This window comes from Drosophila teissieri, chromosome X (genome assembly GCF_016746235.2).
Source record: "Drosophila teissieri strain GT53w chromosome X, Prin_Dtei_1.1, whole genome shotgun sequence".
Lineage (NCBI taxonomy): Eukaryota > Metazoa > Arthropoda > Insecta > Diptera > Drosophilidae > Drosophila > Drosophila teissieri.
Window position 1 is genome coordinate 20,893,179 of NC_053034.1, and position 16,280 is coordinate 20,909,458.

Consider the following 16,280-nt stretch of genomic DNA (forward strand, 5'->3'; position numbering starts at 1 on the left):
TCGCATTTGGACCTTGATCGTCGGGGGATCCGGGGATCGGGGAAATGGGTAAATGGGTGGGGAATGGGGGGTGGGAAAAATTTGTTGTTCAAATGGTCACAAAGTTGCTGACTGCGTTTTTGGTCATCACTTTGTCGTCATTCTTGTGGTGCGCCCGACATTGTTGTTGTCGCTGCAATTGTTGTTGTTATTCTCGTTATTAATGCCATTGTTGTTATTGTTGTTGTTGTTGTATTCGTTGTTGTTGTTCTTGCCAGCCTAAACACTATTATCGCTGCTTTTCCTCTGCGAATGCTGGTGTTTGTGTGGGGGAAGGTGTTTGTTGGTGTTACCAAAAATTAATTTGCATAATGGACAGACACACACTCGCACACTCACACACACATACCCACACGCACACACCCACACCCACACAACATTAGCGCTGCTTTGGGGGCGTCGCTGTGTGGGTGTGTGGGTGTGGGGGCGTGGCAGGAGCAGCATCAACATTGCTGGCATATTTCAGCGTCGAGGACAAAGAAGAAAGGAAATTCGTTAAATCCGAAATAAAATCAAAAAACAATGCGACTCGCACACTCGCACACTCACACACACGCATATTTGCGGACATGTCCTTTTGACGCCATTTATTAACTGCGAGTGCCGAACAATGTTTGCATTTTGCATTTTTGATTGCTCCTGTCCAGCTGCTCACCACGCCCCTTCCCGCCCCTCACCCCGCTCGTCCTGCAAATCGCATACAGCAGCGAAATTAATGAAAAATGCTCTCGTATTTGTTTAATTCGTGATAAATTATTTAATGCTCCTGATAGGATTACCATATGCGCGTTTGGCAGTTTTGTTCTGTTCTGTTTAAGTTTATTATTGATTCGCTGTCAAATCATTGAAAAATACGTAACGCTATTAATTAAATTAAATGGATGTTATTATTGGGGCTTGCTAAATTAATTTATTTTAATTTTATCTGTTACGGTTTTTGCGCAAACAAATGAATTCCATATTGCGTTGCGTTATTATGGCCAATTAAATCTTAGATATAATAGATCTAACGAAACTGGATTGCAGTCAGATTTACCACAAGAAGGCATAATTAAAAATAATTAATTAAATTAAGTCAATTTTTATGTTTAATTAATTTGAAATTTAGTTGAACGTAAACCAATTGGAACTTAAGGTTATTTGCTCATTTTGTATGTATCTCCACGAGTTTTCTTCCAAAATAACGCAATATAACTTTAAGCGAACAGTAAAATACTAATTAATTATGTTTAAAAATTAAAAAAAATGATAAACTTATTTGTCTATTTAAACTATAAAAAGAAACTGGAATAAATAATTGAAATGAATAGATAGATAAACCACTTTCTGTAAAATTCCTTGAATTCTTTTGCTTTATTCCGTAGAATATAAAATTAGTTTCCTAATAGTAGAGATCACAGATTGTAAGTAGCTTTGATATATATTATATTATTAATATGTATATATAAAATATATGGAACACCTAACTTTTTTTATAAATTGTTATTTTCGGAGAGTTCTGACTATGAATCTAAATAGTGTTCCAGTCTCTCCAAAATATGCCCAATAATGGTTAACCACAACTTTTATTGAAAACATTTGCATTTGGGCAAACCGCGAATTGTGAGTTACATATTTAAAATTTTCCAGCTTCGGGTTGCTGCAAGGAGGTGCAATAGCCCATCCTGGCGCACTGTGCGCCGCATCCTGAGTTCTTCCTTGTGCCATGGTCGTGGCCTCGGCTGGCGGAAGTCCTTAGAATCTATGTTGCAGCTACTTAAACTTAGTTGGCCAACAGTTTGCAGTGCTTTTCTTTCTCTTTGCTCTTCCTTTGGACGCGGCCAGAAAGTTTGCGCAGAATGGCGGAATGCAATGACAATGTGATGAGAGTCGGCGAGGAAAATCGCGCAAAATCGCGAATGAAGGGGCTGGACTGAAAAGTGCCACATAAGCATAACAATAAAATCCAATAGAAGTGGAAGTGCCATGGCTAGAACGACGATAATGCCACAGGGCTGGCCGAAAAGGGCGAAAAATCCGTTCAGGCCGCCGAAGACGGAAGCGGAAACGATTTTCGCTTTAAAAAGGGAATGTAAAGAAAATCTGGACTCGGGACTTGGGACTCGGGACTTGGGACTCTGAGTTTTGGGATTACTCAGCAAAAGTTCGGAATGTCGCACTTTTAATCACAGACAGCTACAAATTGTTGTAGCTTTCGTTGGGTTTTGTCTCGGTGGCGTTGTTAAATGTCATGTTAATTCCCTCGTAATACGCGTGTTCATTATGTTAAACACTTAACATGCGTGGGTGTGTGTGTGCGCTGTGCTGTGCTGTGGTGTGTGTGCATGGGGGCGAGTGGGGGGCGGGGCCTGTGGTGCACGTGTGTGTTTGCATTTTGGTTGTTATACAAGAGAGTTGTTGTCAGCCTCGTCATCGCAGCTCGCTCGCCCCCTGAACAATAAATGAAAGTGTAACACACTAATTAGTCCTGTATGCGATTCATAATGATAACAGTAATTAACATGTGCGCCTGTGTGTGTCTGTGTGTGTGTGTGTATTATGAGGACTCGGCAACAACAGCGCACACATCCCCACGTCCTTTCATCAAAGCACCCGCCTCGGATGAACTTTGACGCGCTGCCGGCGCTGCTCTTTTCCACGTTTATGCGCTGCTCCAATTCACGAACTCGCGCTCTGAAAACGGATTTTGGCTGATAGTCAGAACTCAAAGTACTTCGGCATAGGACGTGATTTAAACATTAAGTAATTGATACACTTGCATACAACTATTTATTGCTTATATTCAAAGCCAAGATTTTAGGCTAATACTCGTACGTGTTAAGACATTTACGTTTAAGACTCGTAACGTGGATTTATTCTATGCAATTTTCAAAATGAACACTTTAGAAACTATCATTAATTCAATTCTGCATCTCAGTTTGGAATTGCCTATAATAATAAATGAAGTTTTTTGAAATTAGTTAAAAAGAGAAGCAACTATGTATAGTTAACGCGCAACTTGGAATATTTGTTGCTCATCTGGCGACACTTTCTTCGCTAAAGTTGCCGCCGCATGCTCGCTTCCTTGTACTTTTTACTGCCGGCGCTTCCTGGGCGGGAAAAACAACATCTCATCCACATTCAGATCCACATCCGCTCATCCGCCCCCCGGCTAACCACCCCCCCGGCTCGCCGTCCATGCCACCTTGGGCGCTTGTTTATTGCCCAAGTGTTGCCAAGAGCCAGGATACCAACACACACACAGCCAGCCACCCACACGGCAAACATGGGAGTGTGTGTGCGAGCAAACATTTACACATCAGTACACCCACACACACACACACACATACACCACACACTCACCCCAGGGCCCTGCAGGGTGGGGGGGATTGAGGAAGGGGGGGGGGGCGGGTAGCTGGCGGTGGGCGCATTTTGATTCTCGCAGGATGCCATGTCATGTTTTCATTATGCTCATGTGTCTAAACAATTATCCTGCAGGCATAATTATGGCTGACGTTTATAAGCTTTGACACTTTCGGTTTTCGGTAACATGTCGAGCCACTCGGCAGGGTTTTCCATCCACCCCATACCACCCCCCTTTTACCAGCCCACCCCACCCCCTGTGGCCTTTTCCCTTTTCCCACCCCTCCCACCACGGATGGGCTTAAAACGTCTGTACATCGAAATGATTACAACTAATTACGATGCACTTAGGCTTCGGTTAGTCCTCAACCTGGTCTGCAGCAGGAGCCACGCCCACTTTCGGCCCCACGCCCGCGTTGGGGTGAAAAATTACTGGCATGGCCAAACTTATTTTGGCGTAAAATTGAAAAATTCTTTTGTATAAGGAATTAAGAGTAAGTTGATTCTTTGTTTTCTGCGCAGTTTTTTTTTTTTTTTTTTGGTTTTTCTGTTCTGTTGTCTTCGCTTTTCGGTTGGAATGTGTGTGAGTCCTGGAGAGTCCTGGTGAGTCCTGGTCGCCCGCTCCGCTGTTTACGCTATTTTATTATGCAAGAAACAAAAGTTTCATTTGTTTGTCCCGTTCTTCGTTAAGAAAAACCATCAATCATTCGCCGTGTTTTACGATGTCCTCCAGGACGACACAGAAAACCCTGGCGCGAGCAGATTGGGGGAGTGGCAGCGACAACAAAAATGTTTCATTTTCACACACTAAACAAATTACATGCCGACAGAGTGAAGTGTCCCTCTGCCGCCGCCGGGGAACTTCACCCCGTTTTCCACTCCCACCTCCATTGCCACTGCCACTTCTCATTCCAAATTTCCCGCCCAGCATTCCACTTGCCATCTCCCACTAGGTGGCAAATAGTTTCCACAATGTGCCCTGCTGTGCGGACGCCCAGGAACTGGAATTCCAGTCGCCTGGTTGGACTCCCTTGACTCACGGCTCCTTGGACCGGCAAAGGTTCAACCATGCCGAATCCCCCGCAATTCCATTCACGCATCCCGCTCCTCCTTGCAACCGCAGCTCATTGCGAGGCGCCAGATGCCTCCTCGAATGCACAGCGGAGCACTGAATCCGAATCCATTGTTTAACATAATGCGTTTTATGGGCCACACATGCGGATGGTTTGCATGCATATTATTTACATACTTGTACATAAATAGTATGCATACATTTCTTAAAATCAAAATTAATGCGAAGATCAATGCAATAATATATTATATGTGCTAAATACGTGTACTTTTAAATAGATTATTAGTTCGATCCTATAGGTAAAACACATATACCACTATACATTAAATATTAAATAGATTTTTAGTTCGACTCTATAGCTAAAGCTCACATACCCCTAAATACTCAATCTCATTCCATATACATATATTTTGGATCTTACTATGAAACCCTCTATAAACGCCGTGCTTAGAAGTAATAGCATACTTTTTCGGGCTGCATTGTATCATTAAAAGGTATATGTAACTATGCTTGGCTATTAAAAAAGAAGAACTCATTTCAATCAATGAGGTATCGGGTGTAAATATTGTAGTTTGCCTTCATAATGAATGTGCCCTTCAAGCTCTCCAGTTTGCGGTAAGTGGTGTTTATTCCCGAAGCACATTTCCACCCGCCGCCCACAAATGGCCATTTGTCGATTGGCAATTGAAATTCATGTTAAAGCATTTATCCATTTCACCTTGGCACGGCATTTGACCTTCAAGAGGGCCGCAAATTCCGCAAGGAGTGCCCAGAAGTGGGGTCGAAATGGTCGTGGGCGTGGTCTAGGGTTGGGGGTGGGGGTGGTTGGGGGTGTTCTTCTTTTGAGGACCGAAACTTAAACCAAAACCGAACCGAACATGAACATGAACCTGTTTTTGGTTTCTGGTCTGTGTGGGAGCAATTTATTTTGCAACTAATAGCGCTCCGCCCCTGCGCCCTGACCCCCTGACCCCCTTCCGACTTCCACCCCTCTTCCCTGCGCCCCTGCGCCCCTGGAGCCACGACTCGACACTTGAGCCATGCAACTTAAATTTATAGAAGCACATTAAACTTTTAAATGATAAATTGCTGAATATAATTTACGTGGAAGGTGGAGGGCGCTGCCGAAAAGGGGTGCCAGGATAAGCATTTGCTCCTTTTGACGTTGACGTCGTGGCAGGCCCAGTTAATAACTCTTGCGCTGTTGCCTTTGGCTTTTCCGAGCGGGGGGCGGGGGGTGGGCTTTTCCAGGGGCAAGCGAGGAGGTGGGTGGCCGTGGAGGGGTGGCGTTCATTTAGGCAGCCCCTGTGCAAAGTAAACTGTTTAATATGCACGCAATGTCAGCGTAAATGTTTGTTGATTAGTGTGTCCTTAGTTTTTAGTGCCTTCCGATGGAACTGACGAATGCGTTTCCGTTTTACACACTGACGGGGGTGGGGGGATTGGGTGGTTGGGTGGTACGATGGCAGGGGGTGGCAAGGGGTGGCAAAGGGGTGGCCTTGGCAGCTCCCAGCACTTCATATTCATGCTCATTGACAGCACGCTAACGGCATATAAATTGGCAGTTGTTCGCGTGCCAAGAGCAAGACAGCAAATGAGCGGCGGACAGAGATGGGGCGCGGCAGTGCGAGCGAGAGGTGCTATCAGTGTCTGTCTCCCTCGGCTTCCCCTCCCCCTTCCGCCATCTACCAGCTTTTCGCACAGCATTTATGTCAAAGAAGCAACTCAATGCTTTTTTCACTCTTTTCTCTACACGGCAAAAAGAATCTCGCCATAGTTAGCGAAAATGAAATTGAGTTGGGGCAAAATGGTTAGAATAGTCTCTCTGTGGCAATCTCAATATACCCCAAAAATAATGTTAAAAAAAATAAACATATTTGCCTTTAATTTTTACAATCTCAGTACTTAATTCTTTAAACGCTTCTGGTGTTCCTAGTAGGAAAATTTGAATGCATTTCATGTAGTATCTGCGGTTTTAAGCAGTTTCTACTTTCTAACTTTAGCTACAACAAACCCATGAATATAATCTGCCGGAAAAGAACATCGCTTTTCGTTCAGTGCACCATTTCCCCATTGTTCCCTTTTTGTCTTTCTCCTTTGTTTGAGTGGCTCTGTGTGGGTGAGTGTTTTTCCGTTCTTATTGCCTGGCATATCCCTTTGTTGTTTTTGCATTTTCATTTTCAATTACAAACGACACAAGTGCCTCACGCTCCAGTTTTCCGCACTGCGAGTGTGTGTGTGTGTATGTGTGTGTGTGCGCGCTTATACGTGGCTGTGTGTGTAACTGTCACGATAATAACGAGTACCGCAATTTGTTGTTGGGCACCCACAAGCCTACAAAATCAGCAACAACACGAACAACAAGAACAACAGCAACGGCCCAAAGAACTTACCACGTTTCTATTTGCATTTCTGTCTCTGTCTCTGTTTCTATTTCTATTTCAGCTTTGCCTCTTCCACTTCTTGTTTGTGGAACAGGTGAATGTGCGTGTCTGTGTGTGTGTGTGGGTGTGTGTGTGTGTGTCCAACACCTTTTTAGGGGACTCCCCGGGGGGAATTTAACATTTCGATTTCGATTTCGCCTGTCAGATGCCAATTGGCCCAAAATAAAATTCAAGTGTGCTCCACTGACCCTTTTGCGATTCAAGCGAGCAGACTCTGTGGCCAATCCAACCGGCTGGGAGTCGGTTAAAAGCTGGACGGGATTGAAGTGGAGAAATCGGGGGAAAAGTAGAAAAGCTCGGCATAATATCTGTTTAACTGACACACGGGGATTTGTGATTACATTGGTGATGTGTATATTAAATACTAAATAGGTCAAAAGGCGTTTAGAAATCAGATAATTATCCCAAGCAGATACATGGTAACTTTTGTGATGGAAAAAGGAATCTAAAATGGGAAATAATATTACACATTATAATAGTAAAAGAGAGGTCATGGTGTTTTTTTACGAAATATAAGTACGTTATCCTATTGAACCAAGTTATTAACTTAGCAAACTAAACAAAAGATCACGCCTTTAACAAACAAATGTTCTGAACAATTATTAAAAACAGTTGTGAAATGTTTTGATTATTGTTTTATAAAGTCCAAGAGATCCATGGCCCAAATCGAACGATGAGTCGTAGGACAAATATACGACAATCGCCAAGCTTTTAGGCAAAACCATTGTAAATTCATTAGTGATCAGACCTCCAGTGCTTTTTACAGATTTATTATTATATTTATTAACAATGAATCTCTGCAAAAACACAGTGTAGCTTTCGGTAAAAAATTTCAATTTGCAGAGACGATAAGACCGACAACCACTCGGCAGACCTTCTCGCTGAAAAATCTCGTTAAAGGAAATAAAATCCAAGAGATCCATGGCCCAAATTGAACGATAAGTGACGATATGCCGTAGGACAGGCTTACCAAAATCGCCAAGCTTAAGGGAAAATCTTCGAAAATGGTGATTCAGACGTTGGCAACTTATCACAGATTTATTAACAATGATTCTCTAACACGCAGTGTAACTTTGGGTACAAAATTTCAATTTACATAGACGATAAGCTCGTAGATTGTGATGACACTCGACCGATAACCACTCGACAGACCTTCTCGCTGAGAAATCTCGTTAAGGGATCGCCAGCAAGCGAATGCAAACACACTTGCACTGGCACAAATGCCCAACTCGCACAAGTTTAGGGCTTTCGATAAGAATTTTTACGATATTAGCGAGTGAAATCGCGGAGGGCGGGTGGAAACTGGTGAAACTGGGAAAACTGGGGGAAACTGCAACTCTTGGCGACCGCAGACCGCAAGTCGATTATAGAAAACTTGTAATAAAATTTTCGTTAGCCGAAACCAGCAAATGGAACGCAGCCACGAGGGGCTGCAGAAGATGCAGTTGCGGACTGGGGAAAACGGGGAGTGGAAAATTGGTGGAAAGTTCGCAGGGAAAAGAATGGAAAAAGAGGGAAAAGCTGCGACAACAACCGCTGAACTCTTGGCAATTGAAAACTATGAAACAAGCGACCGCAAGGCGAAGGAAATGGAAAAGGGGGCGGGACAGCTGCGAAAATTGTGTTTATTTAACGCTGCTGCATGAGCGGGCAAAGGGAAGGCGGGGGTAAAGCGGAAAAGTGGAAAAGCGGAAAGGCGAGAGAGAAAAGCTGCGGGCCAAGGCGCCTTGCAACCTGCGGTTCCTTCTTCTCCTTCAAGATAAAACGCATTTATGCGCGAAATTTCACCAGCCAACCAAGGGTTAAGCGGTGGTGTAGGGGAGGGGAGGGGAGGGCTTAAGCGGACGGCCGTGGGCGTGGTCAGCCACATGAGCCCAAACTAAGCCTGCTAACGAACTCTGAGCCAGGCCAATTCACTTAACAACTTTATCGGCAACTTCATCATCGCCGAGCAGCTCGAGGAATTAGGATTGGGAGACGGGACCCAAAGCGTCGGCATTGTCAGCTACAGATTCGGCTAAAATACAGATACAGATACAGATACGGATTCGGATTCAGATGCCCCGTGCGGAAACAGGTCCAGACAGAGAGATACACTGGCAATAAAATTGATAAAGAAACGCAAAGTGCAATCCTTTTAAGACGTGCATTAGATCGAATTACTTCCTATTTCAGATAATAATAATTTGAACTTAAGATTTAAGGCACCATTTGTGACCTGCTCAGTTCTATTTTTCCTACTGAGATGTTTTTCTCTCGGTGCAGGATACACCCACACCTACCCGTATACTTTTCAATTTGATTTCAATTCGTTGACGGCCTACGGCACAACGTCATCATGATCTTAACCCAGCGACCGATATATGCCTCTCGCAAAGATAAGGGGGTGCTGGTGGCGGAAGGGGGGAAGGGGGTGTTCAGACAGGGTAGACAAGAGAAATCCGGCGTACGTGATTTTCCACCTTAATGCCATTTTTTAGTTGACAACCTCTGACAATTTGGCACCCTCTATATAGATCCACTCATTCACTTTATGCTCCTTGCTCCTTTTTTTTTTCTTGAATACATTTCTTGCTGGGACTCCACTCGCATCTTTCTTACCATCCCACAGTACACTCTATAGGGAAAAATGCCCCCTGACCTTGCCAACCCCATGGCCCCATGGCCCCATCGCCCCATGACCCCAGCCAAACCCAACCCCTCGGCTTATCGTGCAAAGTTTTTAAGTTTCGATTCGTGTTTGGCATACGTAATGGAGGCATTTTTCCTGGCCTGCCTTCCACTGCGACTTCCTGCCACGCCCTCCACGCCCTCCGCGCCCGCCACAGCCAAGTGTGCCCACTTTTTTGGCAGTGCAGCCCGTGCTGCTTTTCAATTTGCAGATTTCCGAATTTTCTATTTTGGCTCTTTGCGCCGAGATTAAAGCCGATGAGATGGCCGTATAAATTATTGAATTTGGCTGCTTTTGATGGGGTGCTTATGTTGATGTACTTGTAAATATCCAGTGATGCCGATTTTCAATGGCTCGACTGGCTCTTTTTGCATTTCCGTTCAACCGAATTTAACAAGAATTCTCTTACTTGGTAAATTAATAAAGCAACAAATGCACGTACAAATTGTAATAGTTATTCATGATTTCTAGCAGCTTAATTTTAATACAGTGCATGGCTATGGATCGAATGTCACCTAACAGCCAAATTTGCAGAGGTCTTTGAGAGAACGTTTTGGAAATAAAAGTTCAGTTTCTCCCTCACAGAGTTACGTTTTTGGATTTTAACCCAAATATAGAAATGTGGGAATAAGTCTACACATTTGACAGCCCGACTGGCAGAAAGCAACCCATCCAAACGGATGATTTGACAATCAGCGACAGATTCGAGTGGCAAAGTGGCAAAATGGCAAAAAGTTGGTGATCTGCAAATCGCAGCGTTTATCGACCTGATGGGAACGCGTATTCTGATTACATTCGGGGGCTATGTAAACATCGGATTGGAGCCAGCAAATCGGTAGATACTCCGTAAGCCGCTTACCAAAATAACAGCAAAACAAAGCTGGCAACAAATCAAGGTAATCAACATGAAATCAATCGATTTGCTCTTTTAGGCGCTTCCAATTCGATTTTCCTACTCTGCTATTCCCTTTTGTCGCCCTCCATTGTTTTCAGGAAACAGAGCAACAAAAATTCTACGGAAAAAGAACGCACAATTTAAAAATGCCTTTGTTTGGGGGGATGATAGGGGGGTGATATGGGGGCGGATGGGGGTGGATGGGTACGGAGCTGGGCCTGGTTGCTAAGGACTAGGTTCACGGAGCAAACAAAGGACACAGCACACAGGACGCAGGCACAGGACGACGAGCATTTTCGGGATATAGCAAATGCAACAATGGCAAAAACAAGAGCGTCGTGTGTGGAGCAGCAAGGGGGGGCCCCAAAAGGGGGTCAGAGATTGGGGGCTGAGCGGGGGACAGGGACAGCGGCTTACGGCAAATAGAAATGCTAATAAAAAAATTCCAACATCAATCTGTGGAATTTGTGTTGAGCATATGCGCCAATAATGTTGGAGCCCCTCGCCCCCAAGAGCTCACTCGCTGGGCCAGCGGGGTGGCGGGGGGGGATGGGGTGCTGGGGGTGGCAAACAGGACCTGCTGCCACGTCCTTGCTCCGATGAGGTCGATATGTTTGCTTAGCTGAATGTTGGTGATGATGTGTAAACATTTACATGACGTGCTCCAGTTTATTTTAACCTTTGATCGGAGCCTCTGCCGCTGCCGCTGCCGCTCCTCTGCCTCTGCCTCTGTCGACGTCGCTGCCAGCGTTTGGCACCTGCTTCAAGAGTGTGCAAAAAAGGTAAGGTGAAATATTTGCATTAAAAATGACTTGTTTGTGTAGTTGTAGGTATGTAGACAGCATTCGACAAGGAGTTTTGGTTTTAGGAACGCAGCGAGGGCGACTCCCAACAGGTCAAGATTTAGATTTACTTGCGCCATTTAAGTGCAGCACATCGCTAAAAGTTAGGCCAATACTTTTAAGCCAACAAAATCTTTAAAAAAATGATGGTGTCACATCTTCGTTTTAAGGCTCATGTTCTCATATATATTTTCTTTTTTATTCAGGCTCGAAGAGGACACACACCAGAAGGGAAACCCAGAGAAACTGCGGAAAAACTAAACAAAGCTAATTTAAAGCCACCTAGATGCGCACCAACACACCTTTAAGCAACACACACACCTTTAACAACACACACACATCTCACACACACACACACACAAGCACACGCGCTCCATAAACGGGAAAGGCGCAAATGAAACCTCAGGCTCACGATAAATCCGAGGACTCCAGCCCCCTGCAAGATGTGCCATGAATGATGTTCGGGTTAACGGGGGCAGATTAGGAGGGGTTGGGGTTCCAAGGGGTCTGAGGGGGTCCTGGGAGGCTCCAGGGGGTGTGCGGGGGTTCCGGGGGACTGGGCGCCCCTAAGTGTGCCAATAAGCTAAAGTACGTGCTGCAATCCGGGCAACCATAAACGCATTTGCGATCGCTTCCTTTAAGTTGAATCTTTACAGTGGACGGAACTGAATGTTCCGCTTTGGGTATTAAGCTGGCTTTATTTGAATTGAAACATTTACTTATAACTTCAGAAAAGGTAGTCAGAAAAATATAATATTTAGACGCAAAAAGAAACGTTGATTGCCTCCTCCGCCATCAGATACTTGTTGCTTGCTCGGCAGCGTTATAGATTTCGAATAGCAAGGCAAGGGTAATATCCTTGGGTACTACGTAAGAAATCCCCATCTTCTGGCCTTTGCCGAGAACTCAGCGTTTCTGTCATTTAACAGTATAGTTGACGCACTAACTTATACGCACCTATAGAATGTGCGATAATTCTTTTTTAAACTGTCACTTCTGTTTTAGAAAGGTAAGTTGGAAAGTTGAAGAGTTAAAGTCCGGAAGTAGTCCCAATGAATTGAATAATTCCCCTACCGATGTAAATGCACTGAAGCCCTCCTGGCAAGATGGCTTGATGCACTCAATAAAGCCAACCAGAAATAACAAAAGCGTATTTATTTATGGCATTTATATATGGCCCGAAGGGGTGAAAAGCCGCAGAAAGCAGCGATGAACGAAATAAAACGAAATCGGGGAGGCAGTAAAAGCCGGAAAGGGAAAATCTCACACTGGCTCAAGCTTTTCCCACAAGGTCCTTGCCGTGGACATTGAAAGTCCTGCCCTCCCCTTGGGCGCTGGGTGGTGGGTGGTGTTCGGGGGTGTGGGTCATCAGCAGGGGGCTTCGAGAGGGGCTCAGAGAGGAGGGGAGGTGGCTTTTCCATGTTGATCACATGGTAATCACTGTACCTCGCATCGCGCTCTGTCGCGCCATTGTTGTTACGCCAGCCGAGCTTTTTATGCCTTTTTATTGCTTGTTTATGACATTGTCGTTGGAGGGGCCGCCCACCTCGAGTCCCCCCCTTTGCCCCGCCACCTTCTTTTGTTTCGGGTGTGTTTCGGTGGGGTTTGGTGTGTGTGCTTTTGGACAAAGGATATTTGTTTGCTCTGCATGTGCGTGCATGTGGCAAAGCTGTTGGATTCGGCAGCAGAAAAGCAGGAAAGCAAACAGGATTCCCGCCAACCGAGTACAAATGTATATATTTTTGATCGTATTTGATTAGTTTACCTACAATTCCGCTTTTAAGTGACTTAATACAATGGGAATATCTCTCCTACTTTGCGGTGCACAGTGTATATCGAATGCAAGTTCATTGAGTATATTTGTTGCAAAGAATATACTCGCAATTTCACAAATGCATGTATTGCATGTAATTATGTTAATGTATTTCTCACCAAATGAGCAACAAAGAATGTTCGTTGATTCATCGTTGAGGCATAGAAAGCAGCGTAAAATCAGTGCGATAAAATGAGACACTGTTTGTTTCAGTGCACTTGTAAAAGCAAAAGCAAGGCCAGTTTTACGAGCGCATAATCGAAAAACTTCTCTTCCGGGAGGCGAAGTTTGGGCTTTGGATATGGAAGTGTACATATATATGTATGTACATATGTATGAGTATGCCATGGGGGGTTGACAGATGAGGGCGCCACGCAGACCTAAAGTCATTTCCTTTGTATGGAGCCCCGCCCCCCGGGAAGGACCCCATCCCAGCCGCCGTGGTAAACAGCTGCTTTGAATACAAAATACAACATACAACATACAACGTACAAAAGCAGCGACAATGAGCCGGACAACTTTTTCATTGTTGGCCATTTCGATGTCTGAAAACATCCGTCTCATAACCCGCGTTCGCCGTCTGGCTAATTGTGTGCGCGACTTTTTGATTTCCCATTTGTCTGCTTTTCTTTTCTTGTCTCACTAATTGTTGTGCGAGTGTCTGTGGGTGTGGGTGTGGGTGTTGCTGTCTGTGGGTGTGTGTGTGTGTGTGTGTGTGAGGGGGGGGGCCAGACATGGCCAATGCCACGTGTGTTCCTGAGTGTGTGTGGGTGTGGGGCCGTGGCATTGCAATGGCCTGTTGAAAAATAATTACAGCTCAATGTGGCTGCTTAAATTAGGAAATGCTTAAAATTTGTGTTAAATTAGAAATGCGTGCATTCTGCGAATTCTATAATATATACTTAGTTAATAAGCAAAATAGAGGCATATAAAGTTATGCATATTCAAAACATTAATAAGCTGCAGTAGTTATGCTTACACGTAGGAATCGCCAAGGGCTTCTAAACAGTTACCCCATATTAAACAAAATATTTTTCGAATTGAGTGTAGGGAAAAATATACATAAACTGTTGTCGATTGCTTTAAAGTTTAAACTGATAAAATACTTTCGGGTTTCTCAAGTTAATTTGCCCAGGGGCGGCAACTTCTACTGCTAATCTGTAATTTCAATTGCATCAGTAGTTTTGAGCTGGCTGGACTGCCATCAGTAAATTGCAACATTCCTGGCAGGGTATCAAAGCTGCAACAAAATACAGCAGCTGCAACACGAGCTGCAACTTTATTAGCTTTGACAGCAAAGTGAGAAGCGTGCTGGAAAAGCCGGGGAAATTGGGGTGGGGTGGGTGGTGTTTAGATCTTGCCGCTTCTCAGTTGGTGAGCGATGCAGCAAAGTTTTGCCCATCTTCTCATATTTATCATATTTAATTAGTAAACGGAGTGCAGTGCAACAAAATATGGCCAGTCGTGCAGTCCTATTTTCAGTTGTTTTGCAGCCCCATTTCCAGGACTTTTCAGTCAGCCAACTTGGCTGTTATAAAGTAATTTTCACCACTCACAAGAAATGAGTCAACAATGTTGTTGCACTTACTGTAGTTGTCCAGGACCACGCCCCCAAACCCACACACCCCGCCCCCCAATCCGCTGATTACATAGTAGTGTGTGCGCGTGTGCGTATGTGAGTATGTGAGTTGTCAACAAATATTTGCCGCTATATTGCATTATTAGTTTGTATGAGTTGGGAAAAGTTAAATAATTGCACGCACCGAGTGATGGAAATCTAAGCCAAGTTCGTGCAAGATGCCAGATGGCATAGGGGGCGTGCCTGTTCCTGCTGCCTGGATTTCTGCTGACACACGTATAGCCGCTCCTTGATTGCCATCGCGACATCCAGCCTTGGATGGAAGATGTTGGGGAAAAACAAACTGGAGAAGCCAAAAGTTGCAGCAAAGTGTCGACAAGTTGACCTCACACCCGTTTTCCCAGTTTTCCCATTTTTTTTTTTTTCGGAAAATTGGAAAAGTGTCCGAGTCACGGGGCCGCTATAAGTTAGTGCTCCCCAGATAGTAATTATCAGTGGATTGTTGTTGGTCAGCCGCGCTCACAAGCTCACAAGCTCGCAAAACGGAAGTTTGACAAGTTTTGTAATCGGTTTTTGCCATTTTGATTTCATTTATTGTACTTGACAGTGGCGCAGAGGGGAAGCATTTGGGAGGTAGGTGATACTGAGGGCATGATTATTTTCAAATTGTCATGACACGATAAGCTAGATGGTATTTGTATACCCTCAAAAGGGCATACTGGATTCGGTCAATACTATGTAACAGCTTGAGGAAGCGTTTTCTATTCCTTATCTTGATCACTAACCAAGTCGATCTGACTATGTCCATCAAGATCTCTGGAACTAGAAAAGCATTAAGAGTACCATCAATGAGGTCGATATTGTCTGTCCGTATGTCCATATGTCCGTATGTCCGTATCTACAATGTCTTCTTTCTGGTCTTCTAGTTCGGTATACATCAATTTATAAGTTTCGGTTTGCGGAAGCAAACTTTCCTTACTTTTAAATATATTTAAAATTATATAAATTGAACTTAAGCTACATTAAGTTGAAGTATGGATCAAACCTGTTTTCACCTATTTCCGCAAAAAATAAAACTTTGTGAGTTCATAAATCTTTAAAGTCGGGTATCGCATTCAAGTTAAGTATCGCAAGAAATAGGGGAACTAGCCTGCAAAGTACAAAACACACAATAATGCCGCCATTGGGGATTTAAAACCAAGACTTGCGACTAAGGTGGCTCTCAACTTATTCAATTCAGATTGTTTACTTCTAGTTTAAATCAAAAACCGTTTAACTTCTGCAAATACCTTTTCGAATATATTGTCAATGCTTAGCTTAAGAAACAGGAGTACGATTCATTGATGCATTAAGCGAGTTAAACTTTGATAAAAAGAATTCCATATTTACTAGAATGGCTGTTGTTTCCAGCTAATGACAAAGGCTAACGATTCCCACAAAAGCACAAGATGTCCACTTATGTTGGATTTTGGCTATAAACTGCACCTATGTAAGTATGTACCTATACAAACCTAAACTTCTCAGTAGTCTGTAATTTGTTTGCATAAATCAGAATGACACTCTTGTAGGGTCCTTGAACATTT